Source organism: Scyliorhinus torazame, chromosome 18 (genome assembly GCF_047496885.1).
Source record: "Scyliorhinus torazame isolate Kashiwa2021f chromosome 18, sScyTor2.1, whole genome shotgun sequence".
In the NCBI taxonomy this organism is placed as follows: domain Eukaryota; kingdom Metazoa; phylum Chordata; class Chondrichthyes; order Carcharhiniformes; family Scyliorhinidae; genus Scyliorhinus; species Scyliorhinus torazame.
Window position 1 is genome coordinate 130,098,202 of NC_092724.1, and position 14,543 is coordinate 130,112,744.

Sequence of the window (14,543 nt, forward strand, 5' to 3'; positions counted from 1 at the left end):
AAGGGCACTGACTTAAAATATTTGGTAAACAAAGCAAAAGCAACATGAGTAAAAATGTCTTCACGCAGTGAGTGGTTAAGGTACTGCCTGAGAGTGTGTTGGGGGCAGGTTCAATTGAAGAAATTAAAATGAAATTAGATGGAAGGATGTGCACGGTTTTGGGCAGAAGGCAGTAAATTGGACTTCCATGAATTGCTGATTCAGACAGCTTGTGCAGGTATGATGGGCTGAATGGCCTTCTGTAGTGCAACAATGCTGTGATTCTGTGAAAAACGAATGCATTTGAACAACATTTCCCCTTGTCTTGCTTTTTAAGGAAAGTGCCATTTACCAGGTGAAATGGGACTGCGACAAGTAAAATAGAGGCATAGAAGCAAGCCCCACTTTTTATCAGATATGTGTGAGAGGGAGCAGGAGAAGGTTATGTGGTTAATGCGATTGGAAAAGGTGCTGCAAAGTAGGTTGGATGTGTCATATTTATCATTATTCTGTGATGTCTAAAATGATGCATTGCTGTGTCAATACCAACTGATTATTCATTGGAGTTAATAGTTCATAGTTCAGGATGCAACACCCAGATGGATGAGTGATAGTCACTCAGCAGTCGGGGTCTGTTCACCATAGCACCGACAGACAGTGCTCACGCTGCACCAAGTAGCAGCTCCACACACTGACATTGAGGAAATGTTAGATGAAACACAGGGCACTGGTGTCAACAGGGTAGGAATGCTGGAGGATTACAAGGATGAACGTCTCCAGGGCAGATGGTCTGTCTGGCCTTCAGTTCTTTCAGGTTAGTGAATTGTAGGCCAAGCTTTTGCGCATGGTTTGTTATAATGCAAGCAGTGTTTGCAGTAGTTTGCCTCCATGTAATTGCTGTCGGCTGAAGTGAAGATGGTGTGGATGATTCGAATTAAGCCCAGCTTCAATTTGCCTGAGGAATATAGAGAGAGAGCATTGGACAAAGGGTTTCGAAAATTCATAGTTGCCCACTGCTGCGCCATCAGGGGTGGAATTCTCTATTTCCCCAGCCGTGTGTTTCTTGGCGGCGCACCATGCGCTGCTGGTGGGATTCTCTACACCCTCCCCTTGTCAATAGGCATTCCCATTGAAGCCAGTCCATGTTGCCAGGAAACCCACAGGAGGGGGGGGGGGGGGGGGCTGGTGAGGGAGGGACGTGGGCGGTGAGCTGCCTGTGGGAAAAGAGAATCCCAATGGCTGGAAAATTCTAGACCAGAGCACAAAGCCTCAAGAAGATGAGCCACGATCAGAGATGTGTGCACTAAAATACCAGATCATCAGTTCTGTGCCACAAGTGACAATGATTCCAGAATTGAAAAGCACCGAGCTTGTAGAGGTTCTAGTGTAGAATCCCCACTGATACCGCTACATTTAGAGGAAGCGACAGATAGAGGTAGTGGGTGGAATATTCCAAACAAATGACAATGGGCGCGATTTAGCGGCCTTGTCCCTCCTGATTTGGTGACATGATGAGGCCATTGAATCTCGCAAGAAGTCTCTTGTCAGATTCACGATGCTCAAACTGCCTCGTGAGATACAGCGGGGGTGAGATACACATTTAACATATTTAAGTGAGCCATTGGGCTAATTTAAATATGTCTGCATCATATTCACCTAGCCTGGGAGATCCCACCATGGTGCCATTTAACACTGGTTTCCACAAATGTGGACCAGGCGTAACGGTACCTGGGGGGGGGGGTCTCCTAGGCCATTACAGACCCCTGGGTGGTCAGGGTCTTTGCAGAGTGGCACCCTCACACTGTGGTAGTGCCAAGGTGACCTGGTGCCAGGTTGCCCGTGCCAGGGATCGGGCCCGGGGGTGCCATGCCCTTAAGAGGTGGGGTGAGGGGGAGACTTGACGACCCCGTAAGAGGTAGGTTGGGTACAGTGGCGCGGTCCTGAGGCCATGGTGGGTTTGCTGAGGGGTGTCAAAAGATTGGGGCGGCATTTAAATACGGCGCCCCGATCAGCGAATACTCTTCCTGCACTGGTGAGCTGAGCTCTTCAGTGCAGGAAATGATGTAAGTGCTGCTCCAGCGGGGTGTTCCTCGGCGAGGCCCAAAAAACGACAATGTGTAATTAAATAGCGGTGTGGTTCTCGGCGCTGCAGGCGCGTAACACCATGCTAAACACATCCCAAACGGGACTCTGTCTCTGTCCCGTTAAATCATGGCCAAAGTGTCAGGTTCTGACTAAAATCTGACATGTTTCTGACCAGTTTTCTGGCAATCCTTCAAAAAAACAATCAGAGGTCAGGGCAGAGACTGGTGGGGGGAGTATTCCATAGGGCCGGATTCTATAGTGTAAAGCTGTTAATAATAAAGGGGAAGATCGCGATCTGAAATCATGCTGATGCAAATCTCGTTATGGCACTCTCGGGAGATTTTGGGGCCTTAATGGGATTTGTGCTCATGGTGGACGGGCCTGCTACATTCTGCCCAGTATGTCTAATGAATCCCATAAAGGCTGGCTAGTTGTTTAACTGGACACCTGACACTTTTATCCCTCCAGCTCAGGGAGGCCCATTAAGAAGTTTGCATCTCCGAACTGGAAAATGCACCACATTTTAACACATGTAGCATTATTGACTGAAAAACTACATACATTGAAAGACAATGAAATGAATTTGCTTTAAATATATGTTAACAGTCCGTTGCTCAGGGCAGCACGGTGGTGCAGTGGTTAGCATTGCTGCCTCACGGCGCCGAGGTCCCAGGTTCGATCCCGACTCTGGGTCACTGTCCGTGTGGAGTTTGCACATTCGCCCCGTGTTTCCGTGGGTTTCGCCCCCACAACCCAAAGATGTGCAGGGTAGGTGGATTGGCCACGCTAAATTGCCCCTTAATTGGAAAAAATGAATTGGGTATTCTAAATTTATTTTAAAAAACAGTCCGTTGCTCTTTAATTTTGCAGAAGGCTATTTCAGTTCAGCTTTCAAGATCACAGAGTTGTTCTTATAGAGGAAAATAAGACCGACAAAGCATCAAACGTGTCCAATCACAGAGCTTTGCAGCATTGGGCGTACTGGGCAATAAGATATCAATCTGTCTCCCTAGGTCCAGTGCCTGGTCCTCCATTGCTTGATGCGGAGTGTGATCAGCGGACTCCAGTTAGTGTCCGCTGAACGGCTCGTTTCTTGGTGTTTCTTGGCACTACCGTTTTTTTGGGCCTTGGCAAGGAACTTCATGCCAAGGCCACTTTTTTAAAAAAAATTTTGAGTACCCAAATCATTTTTTCCAATTAAGGGGCAATTTAGCGTATTCCATCATGACTGGTTCACAACTTAGTGAACCATAACCAAATGACGCTGACGAGGCCGATGAATCCCGGGCCCCTAGAACGAGATCCAAATCGTGACCCTCTCGAGAGACGTTTCGAGTGTCGTGATTCTTGATCCTGGCCTCGCATGAGATTCAACGGCTTTGTCCCGACACCAAGTTGAGCGTGATGAGGCCGTTGTATCGCGCCCACTATTTACCATGTTCACTCCCTTATCTTGCAAAGTTTTTCATTACTGATCTTCTTAATCAGATCCTTGTCCATTTTAATATTATGCAGCATTGGGTCACTGTTTTTCCAACTCTCTAGCCCGCTAAGTGATCCAAATATTTGTAATGTTGCTTTGGTAATCCTAATATTAATTAATTGATTCTCTGGCTCAAACATGTGGCTGGTTGTGTCTGCGCTCTACTGGTTTGCAGAGGTGGCCCTTAGCTATACCCAGCCTTGCTTGCACCAATTGGCCATACCCTTAAGATACCAGCCATTGTTTTATATTTTTATTTTGGAAATACCAAGTATTTTACCCAGAAGAAGTGCATTATTTGCTGATGTGGACAGTTGATGGAATAATCGGCCTTTGTGTTGAGGTATGCATATGTGCCTACATGTTTGTGTAACAAATTGCTCAGTAAATGCAGCCTAGTATCCTGTCTTTTGAATAGACCACTAAGTATGATAAAATGATCCAACTGCTCCTGCTACTTTTCACACCAGTCGCGGATAATAAATACATATAAAGACCTATTTGGTTAGGTGAGGTTACGGGGTTAGGGTGGAGGAGTGGGCCTGGGCGGGGTGCTCTTTCGGAGGATGGGTGCAGACTCGATGGACCGAATGGCCACTTTCTGCACTGTAGGGTTTCTATGATTCTATTGCTACAATGTCCTCAGTATGCCAATAGCATTAATTGAGTGATTCATTGCTATTCGTAACATAGAGGAAATAGTTGTACGGACCTGCATGTTCCTTTCGATCAGGTGACTGACCTCATTTATACAGTCTCACTGCTTAACCTGAGACCCTTCAAGTATTGGCCTTTCGTCATGCCAAGCTGGTGGACTGTGCTGTGATTCACTTATTCATTTGCTCTACTGACCAGGAATACCGTTCTCTGCACTTCTAATTGCCCAGTGAGCTAACTAACATTACTGTACTGAGTCAGTGGAAAAGAACTACGTTCACTTATGACAAAGCTGTTAAAATAAAAACAGAAAATGCTGGAAATATTCAGCAGGTCTGTCAGCATCTGTGGGGAGAGAAACAGGAATTAATATTTTCAGGTCATTGAATTTTCATTGCAACTGGGAAAAAATGCATTTTTCTTCTTAACACAGGAATTTAATTAACTCTTCACAGGTTTTAATGAGCCACAGCACACCATTTTCTTTCTTTAAAAAAAAAATGCTATCATTAGGACAATTTCAATTGATGTGAAAAACTAAATCTCGCAATCCAAAGATGTGGCGGTTAGGCTCAGGGGTTATTGAGACAGGGCAGGGAAGAGGGTTTGGAAGAGGGCCAGCGCAGATTCGATGGGCCGAATGGCCTCCTTCTGCACTCTACGGATTCTATGATTCTAACAATGGGGCGATTACTGCAATGCTTTTCCTCTCCAATTTGGTTAGACCTAGTTTCCTGTTCGATTTTACCAATGCGTACTTGCTTGATATTGTTTCTTTGCCTGACACACAAAGGAATGGTTATTTTGAATTAATTGAAATTCAATTAATTGGAATAGCCACATTTGAATTTGAAACCATTAAGAATATCAGCATGTTGTAGCTCTGGGATGACAAACTGTAACTTTAAGAAAGTGTGTAACAGCTGCGATATTTTTCCCTTTGCTTTCATGTGTGAAGTAGCAGCCGTTTAACCAGCCACTGCTGTAACACAAAATAATTAAGTGATCTTAAAGGTTGTCTTTAGCACGAGAATGTTGAAAAATGAATGTTTCAGATCATGGAGAGAAATGTACTTCTCTTTGCTGACAGATGACTAATTGAGCTGGAAGCAGATGTGTGGCAGGAATCTGGAGCGACAGCAGCTGTAAATGATGGTTGCAGAATGTCCTCTGTCTAACAGCTTTAAATTAATCAGCCCGATCAGTGGTGACTCCATGGTGTTTAAAATGCTGGCACAGTCGTTAGGTGAAGAGAACACTGTAGTCAATCTGCTCCCATCTGAGTCATAATATCCCTGTATGGTTAATCACTTAGACTAATTCAATTCTCCCCTTTTCATTCGGCATGCACTTAATGTCAGAAGTACAGGGTTCGGAATGTGACGTCATCAGAACAGTCCACATGCCTAGCCTCATTTAAATGATGCGCTCTATTTTGGTGACAAGTATCGGCTTTACATAAGTTTCTTCCAATAATTAATGGTGCTTCGTTTCAAAGTTATCAGTCTTGCAACAATATGTTTTAGCTCCGAGATTCTTTGCTTTGCTGGCAAATTTAAGAATCCATCACTCCAGCATCCTCAGACATGGCATCCCATTGTTTGTGTTGAGCTTCCCTGGCAGAGACTTAATGAAGTCCAGGTCCCTTACATCCACAGCCAGTCACACACCTACACATTTCCATCCCACAGGGTTCTCATTCTGGAATGGAAGTAAATGTTTATTCCAGAACAACTCATAATGTGCCAAAAGGAACCACAAGGCATGCCAACTTTTAACTTTGACTGATATCTAATTACCAGAAGGTAAACTGCTGACAGGCTATTGGCAGGAAAATGACATCAGCTTGGCTGTGTCTATTTGTACAGACTTATGCTACTATCAATTCAACAGCAACTTACAGAAATGTGAAAAAAAAACAGTGCTTAAAATTATCAGAACAGCTGAAGGTGAGTGCCATTTATCTGTGACCAGAGGAAGCACAAAAACTTGAAGGACCGAGAGTGCAGAGTATTGTTGTTGATGTTCTTCTTGATTTGTGATTGCTGCTAGTAGTAACTCTGGCCTCTTTGTATTCTTCCACCAACTACTAGATCACAGCTTGCAAATGTTCACCTGCCTTTGTTCGAGGCATGGTTAATGCAGAAAAGAGATCACTGTTTACCATGAAAAAAGGGTACAGGAATTACTCCTATGGTAAATATGAGCCTCTGCTTTCCCCTATCATAACACTAAAGGCAAAAACAGATTGAACCATCCTGTGTGTAGTTTCATTATTGCATTCCAATTACCCTTTTCAGTAGAAACTCAATTCTATCAGTTCATAATGATGGTCTCTTATGGTGATGATTGCTGATAATGGGTAAAACTCTTTAAGAACATAAGCTTAGACTTTTTCACATGGTCGGTTTTGATGACGAAGTCTATTCATCACATCTGATCACCTTCCAAAATACTTGGCCTGACCATGTTCCCGACACAATATCGAACTGTATCTTTTGAACCCGGGATCCTAGCAACCTAACCCAATTGTTAATCACCCTTTTATGTAAGGAAAAGCTTTTGACATCTGTCTTAAATTGTCACAATTCTGAACTTGAGTGGTAGTTTTTGGAAGCAATTGTACAGGTTTATTACTTTACAGCATTATTCACCTTTCTGATGCCATCTCAGAAATGTTTCCTCCAGCCTAAAGAAAATGGAGACTCTGCAAATCTTTGTAAATCTGCAAGCCGGATCCAGAGGCCCTGCGTCCATTTTTTGACATATCCTATTATCACTGGGAGGGGAAAAGGGATGAACCTTGACTTCCTCAAGCGAGAAAGCAAAACCCAGAAGGGTCATTTAAACTCGGTGCTGAGTTGAAACAGACCCAATTTTCACTGTAGCAAGACCTTAAACATCAGTGTGGGAATTATGAAGTTTTATTGTAACCGGAAATACTCTTAAAGGGCAGATAGAATCTGTAGAATTGTAAAGCTGTCAAGTTATTTAAATCCCTTGCCCTTTAAAAATGGAAAAGAAACCAGCTTGTCTCTGCCAGTGAGAGATTTTATGATTAAAGTGAAGGCTGAAATAGATATTTAAATGTTATTTTGTTTCATCATCAGACCATCATGGTCTGTTATGGTGGATACTGGATAATTGGCATGGAGCGTATGAGGGATCATGGGGTGAGGGCCAGAAGGCTTAATATTTAACATAACAGTTGGGCGAAAGTCACAGAGAACAAAGGGAGGTCTTTTGAATAGCTAGCCTCCATAATTGGTAGTCCCTCTGACCACCTCCAATCAGCATCCGGGGGCAGTGGATGAAAATTCACCTGCAACAGCCCGTCCCGTAATGAAGATCCCACCATTCGGTGGAGTTTCTCCTGAGGCGGGCACGGTGAGCCAGGAGATTTCCCAACTTGAACTCACCAACTTGGGAGCAAAGATCCAGGCCAGAATCAAGTTATTCCTCACCCGTCTGATGGTGGAACAAGTGATCTTCTGGCTGTTCACACTGGCGAAATCTTCTGGTCCCACCAACAGCGCATCCTTGCTATGGGTTTCCCATTGGTGTGGGGTGAATTCAATGGGGAATTCCTGTAGTCAGTGGTGGGTCTCGAAGATCCCACTGCCGGCCAATGGCAGGCCTCCTCCCGCCGCCAAGAAACATGCCACACGGACGCCCGAGAATCTGGCCCACAATTTGACAAATTCAATTATTACTTGTGAGCATTTGAATTCAATTGATCGGGAAATAAAATACAGCCTTTTCACAATACTTGGGCATGGTAAACAATGAGTCAACCAATATCTGTCTAAGATCTTCAACGTTTTCTTTGGTCCAGTCCTTTCTCACTCTTTGATTACAATTGCTTCTTGTTTTATGGTACCTAGTAATTTAATCATCTTGGTCTCCACTTGACTTAGATTCATTGAGCTTTCTTTTGTAAAATGTTGGCTGCCTCGTCCTGTCACCATACACCCAACCCCCCTGTGACCTCCTCCTCCACCACCGTCACCCTGAGCACTAGTGCTAGAATCCCAGTTTACTTTTGTGTATAAGAACTCGGCATTGCTCTCATTTTGATCCCTTGTGCATCTACAATTTCTTCTATCCCCCCATTACCTGCAGTGCCTTATCCTATCTTGGCCCTCAGCTTTTGAATTCTCTCCAAAAAAAGAACTCTACCTTGTTCCCTCTTTTCTGTTTTAAGATGCTGCTGAAAACCTACCTCTTTGACCAAACTTTTGATTAGCTGTCTTAATACCTCCTTATGTAGTTTGATGTCACAGTTTTCCTGCTAATGCCTCTGCGAGAAGCCTTGTAAGACTCCAGTACATTAATATGAGTGCAAGTTGTTATATCAAGCTACTGTAACTGCTAGAACATAAAACATGCTAGAACATGGAAAATAAAAGCTAATGTTATGGGGGAGACATGAGGCCCCGTTAAGTGGACCAATTAACATTGAATTGCATTGCCGGCTTCACTGGGCCAGGTGGCGGGAAGCTCGCAGCAATTCTTGCTTGCTACCACACTTAGAAATTGTCCCGGAGAATTGCGCCCATAAGATCCTGAAGGGTCCTGACAGGGTGGATGGGGAAAGGATGTTTCCTTTTGTGGGTGAACCTAGAATTAGGGGGGCAGTGTTTAAAAATAACAGGTCGCAATTAAAAATGTAGACAAGGCCAAAAAATACCTCTCAGAGGGTTGTGAGTCTTTGGAACTCTCTTTCTGAAAAGGCAGTGCAAGTAGAGATTTGAATATTTTTAAGGCGGAGGTGGATAGATTCTTGGTAAACAAAGGGGTGATAGGTTATTGGGATAGGCAGGGTGCAGATTTCAAGTTCCTATCAGCGCATTCATGATCTTATTAAATGGTGGAGCAAGCTCGAGGGGCTGAATGGCGTAGTCCTGCTCCTTGATTGTATGTCATCAATATGAAAAACTCCATACTCCTGGATAGCCATTTAACAACTCCCTTCCCATTACAGTCATTCTGTTTCATGGCCGCCACATGCTTCATTCCATTTAATAAATTCCTAATTGAAATAAATCTTGTAACCATTGACATTAATTTGTGAGAAAAATATCTCTCACGGAATACTGTTGTCAAAACTGTTTTGGAAATCTAGGGTATAATTTTAAGCATGGTGAATGTTCATCACTTGGCATCTCGAGACCCTGCGCATAATGCGTTACAGCTGGCTCTCGGAAGGCCAGTGCCATTTAACGCTCAATTGAGTGTTGATTAGCAGTGGGCGGAACTTATGTCCACCTTTGGAAGGAAGTCCGGCCATGAGAGCTATTGGGCCATCAGATTGGCCAATAGCTCTCGAACCCATCCAGGCACACCATCACAGTCACTAGAAGCAGCACTGCAGCACTCTGCCTCAAATTAAGTCCCAGGATCGTTCTGACGGTAAACTCCCAGTGGTTGGAGGGTAAGGGGAGCCCTCATGGCTTGGAACGGGGTGGTTGATCATTGCGTCGGGGGTGGGGGAGTAGTAGGCCAGTGGGGAGATAGGGCTGGAGCTCTAAGGTTCCCGAGGGGAGGACATCCCAAATCTGAAGGGGCCTTCAGATTGAGGCACCTCCCTCCCGCCCCACTCCCGGCTTCCCATCCGAGATGGAGGAAAATTTATTTTTCTGTTTCACATCCGACTCACAGCCTCTTCTGCCAGCCTAAAATATCTGAGACGGGACACGAAAAGCCCCATTCAGTAACCATTAAGTGGCCTTGGTAGGTGAAAGGGCAGGTTTTCCACCCTAGACCCTGCTCACCCAAACTCTGAAATTGTGCCTGGGTTGGGGCGGCTGGAATCCCATCCATGCAATCTGCGCGCCCCCCCCCCCAAACCTCAGAACCCACCTTGGGGTGCATAAAATGTTGGCCCTCGATATAGAGCCGCATGACTTCTTCACCAATGCCCGCCAGTTATTTGGGGATTCTTGCCTTCACAAAAGAAGTCCATGAGTTAGGCAGACCCCCCTACTTACACAGGTATTCTTCCACTTTTTCTTAGTCTTCTCAATTGAATTACAGGTTAAGTACTCACAGATTCAGCACCTATCACACATTGTCAACGTGCTCCAATATTGTGGCCGCAGTGCAGCAAGAACAAAACGTTAACATTTGAGGTCTCCAGTGCAGTATGTGTCAAAGTGCTTTCATGATAATCTATCAAAACGCGACTTATTGATCAGAATTAATCTTGAACACATTCAGACTTGTGTCTGGAGTTGCACTTCAAAGTGAACTAAATTTGTTGATGGATGAAAACCTTTGGCAGATAGCACATTAAGTTAAGACTAGGCACTTCTGTAATCTGATCTTTTTAAAGATTTACCATTTTTTTTTTCACAAACAACAAGCAACATTCCTTTATTTTGAAAGCAATGAACTTCATGTTGGATGGGTTATTTAGATGGTTTTGACACACAAGATTAGTTTTTAAATTCTAACATACTTTTTAATAAGGAACATTAACAATGACAGCGCACGTTGTACAAATTATTCTGTCGAAATACACAGTGCAGATATTTTGGGTTGATTTTAATCCTATCCTTCCAGCCAAAAGCAGATGAATAGGCACTTAAACAAGCCAAGTTGTCACCCACTGCAATCCCAACTATTTTTAAATTTAATCTGCAAGTTATCGCAGGCAGATGAGGAAATACCAAAAGCCAATGAGAGTCCCAGAAATTTATGCATATTAAGACTTGGTCTACCTGATGCAGCTTTATCCAGGGTGGCAGCTGAATGTCTGTGGGCAATAGGGGGCGGGATTTTCTGACCCCCCGCCGGGTCGGAGAATCACCGAGGCCGCCACGATGCCGATTGCCGAATTCTCAGGCGCCGGGGTTTTAGCGGGGGCGGGAATCGCACTGCGCCGGTCGGCGGCCGCCACTTGCGGCCCCCACTTGCAGCCCCCTGTCGATTCTCCGGCCCGCGATGGGCCGAGCGGCCGCCCGTTTTCGTCAGTCCCGCCGGCGTAAATCAAACTAGGTCCGTACTGGCGGGACCTGGCTCTGTGGGCGGCCTGCAGAGTCCTGGGGGGGGGGGGGGGGGTGTGGCCGGGGGGGGGGGGGGGGGGGGATCTGGCCCCGAGGGGCGCCCCCACAGTGGTCTGGCCCGCAATCGCGGCTCACCGATCCGCGGGCGGGCCTGTGCCGTGGGGGCACTCTTTCCCTCTGCGCCGACTGCTGTCAACCTCCACCATGGCCGGTGCGGAGAAGAACCCCCCTGCGCCTGCGCTGGGATGACGCCTGCACACGCTGGCGCTCCCGCGCATGCGCAAACTCCCGCCGGCCGGCGGAGGCCCTTCGGCGCCGCTTGGTTCACGCCACTCCTCGGCGCCGGTACGGCCCGCCCCGCCAGGTAGGGGAGAATCCCGCCCAGGATGTCTGGAAAAGAACTGAAGACAATTCTGCACCCAGCGGGCCTAATACGTGTTATCGGTTGAAAACAGCCGCATTGCTTGTGGTTAAGTTTTTCCCTGTGGATTTTTAAAAAATATTTTTTTTTAAATTCAAGTTTTGTAAAGTTTTTCATAATAAATAGTAATAATCCTAACACAGCAAAATAGAGTGAACATTAACATAGTGCAAAAAGAGAATATACAATAGCAATTGACTAGACATGACCCCACGCGCCTCAGTCTTCCCACACCCTCCCAACGGAGCACTCACCCCCACTCCCCTACGGGTCGCTGCTGCTGCTGACGTTTTAATTTTCCCTGAGAAGCCATCGGACGGTATTATGTCCCCGCTCAACAGCAGCAGCTCTGTACACTTGGCAAAATTATTTACACACATCAGTAGGCATCTGTTCGTAGTACTGTCGTCCCTTGCTTCTCCCAGACGGAATTCACTGCCGTTGTTGTCTCGTTCCGCTTTGCGTACTTCTGCTCCTGCAGCCCTCCCGTCTTCCCCGTTTTCTCTGTTCCTGCGGACATTAAGTTTGTTAACGTTTCCCTGCCTCCCCCTCCCCCTCCCTGGCTCTCCTCTATTGTTCCGTCTCTTCCCTCTACACCCTCTCGCCCCGCTCCTGCATCACCCCCCCCCCACCCTGTGGCTCGCCTTCGCCTTTCCTTCCTCTTAGATTTAGCTGTCCCCCCCCCCCCCCCCTTCCCCGGTCTATCTCTCCCTCTCTTGCTTTGGCTACTTTCCCCTGATTCTTGGCTACCTGGCTGTTCTTCTGCTTGTTCGTTGGCCACAAACAGGTCCCGGAACAATTGGGTGAATGGCTCCCACGTTCTGTGGAAGCCGTCGTCTGACCCTCTGATGGCGAATTTGATTTTCTCCACTTGGAGAGATTCCGAGAGGTCGGACAGCCAGTCTGCAGCTTTGGGTGGTGCTGCTGACCGCCAGCCGAACAGGATTCTACGGTGGGCCATCAGGGAGGCAAAGGCAAGGGCGTCCGCCCTCCTCCCCTGGAATAGATCTGGCTGGTCTGAAACCCCGAAGACCGCCACTTTCGGGCATGGCTCCACCCTCACCCCCACCACTTTGGACATTGCCTCGAAGAAGGCAGTCCAGTACTTCACAAGTCTGGGGCAGGACCAGAACATGTGGGCATGGTTGGCTGGGCCTCCTTGGCACCGCTCACATCTGTCCTCCACCTCCGGGAACAACCTACTCATACAGGTTCTTGTTAAGTGGGCTCTATGTACCACTTTTAGTTGCGTCAGGCTGAGCCTTGCGCACGTGGAGGTGGAGTTGACCCTATGCAGTGCTTCACTCCAGAGTCCCCACCCTATTTCGATCCCCAGGTCCTCCTCCCATTTCATTCTTGTTGCGATTCACCAAGGGTAACTGGCCGAGTTCCTGACGCCGTGGTTCTAACTACGTTTTGCCAGTCGGGAACGGCCAGTGGCGACTGCTGACTCAATCCGCGGCCACCCTGGTGGGGTTTGGGAGGATCCTTCACCGGGGGAGGTCTCTTGGACGGCCAGCGGGGCGATCGGGCGGTACCGATCCGCGGGCGTGCGATCTCGGGGGGGTGGGCTTACATTTTTGGTGCCACTCCGTGATCTGATTCCGCCATCGCTCATGGTGCGACTGCCGCAGGCCATCGCCTTGCGCATGCGTGGACTCCTGACCGGAAGTGCAGGGCCCCGTATCCGCAGCCAGAGTTGAGAGAAGCACTCCAGGGCCCTGTTAGCCCCCTTCAGATTGAAGAATCACTCTGGAGTTTCTTAGGGAAAGTCCACAATGAAACACCCGTGTTTTGACGCTGGCGTGGGGACACAGCCCCATTATTGGAGAATCCCACCCTCTGTGTTTTACAGTGAATTCTACCTCTGCAATTAAGATTAGTTTTGATTGCCGGAAGTACCCAAGTGGTTCATTTTTCAGATTCAAACAGCTCAGTGTTGGCTCAGCATTACCAGGGTAATTAATTTCACAGTTACACCGGGGAGGAATCCTGGAAGCGGAGGAATGGGAAGCCTCCAGGGATTCTGAGGAGGAGTTGGAAGATGAGGAAAAAGGGGAACTTAAAGTCTGGCAACATCTTGCCGTGCAAGCTATCAATCAGTAATTCCATTGAACAATAGTTCCCTGAAACCAACCAGCACCACACTTTCCTTACATTTAGCCCAGTCATTGATGCTGCCTAGACAAATTAACTCACTGCATGAGACATACGGACACTACCTCATAATCAAGCCCCTCCAGCTCTTAATGAACCAATCTGCTCAAATTGACAGTGACAAAAGTCTGATTTCATTTAATGAGGTTAACAAATTCCATTGAAATTAATATTCACACAGATGCTCTCCAGCAGTGTCTCTCTGAAGTGCGCTTTTCCTAACTCTCGTCCCCTCTGTGCTGCCCCTCTGTCTTCTGTGTGGCCGGTTGAAGGCTGCTGTTGTTGTCACAATGAGGGCACTGGGACTGGTTAGCGAGCATCATACATGTGCAAGTGGCGAGGCAACAAGAGTTGGAGCAGCTCCCTAAAAGAGAAGCACATCAATGGAAAACAGAAGAGAGGAGAACAAACTGCAGATCCTGCAATTGACAACTGCCTGCCTACCCTCCCTGAGACTGAGAGGGTCCTGAATGTCCAGGAGTTCCTGCTCCATTGGATTGAAGACCTAGATGTGAGCGCTCTCACCACATGTCCCTGTGTGCTCCCTGGCATTGTGTGCCTTGTCACAAACCATGCCGATGTTATCTGTGAGGCTATCCCAACTTGGATCAGTTTGTGGTGGTGCATAGTTTTATTTTTGGAATGGGGTAAGGAGTCAAGTAAAATCCCAGTGAGAATAAGCAGCTCAGTCGCCATGTAACAATGATGAAAGGATATTTGTTAAATTAAAGAAAAGACAAATACACATGAACAG

At 46.7% G+C, this 14,543-nt stretch overlaps 1 protein-coding gene across 1 annotated transcript in view; it reads left to right on the plus strand.

The window, feature by feature from the left end:
- The window catches only part of rbfox3a (RNA binding fox-1 homolog 3a), a 1,900,245-nt gene that overhangs the window by 172,765 nt on the left and 1,712,937 nt on the right, over positions 1 to 14,543 (plus strand). The window lies entirely within an intron of this gene.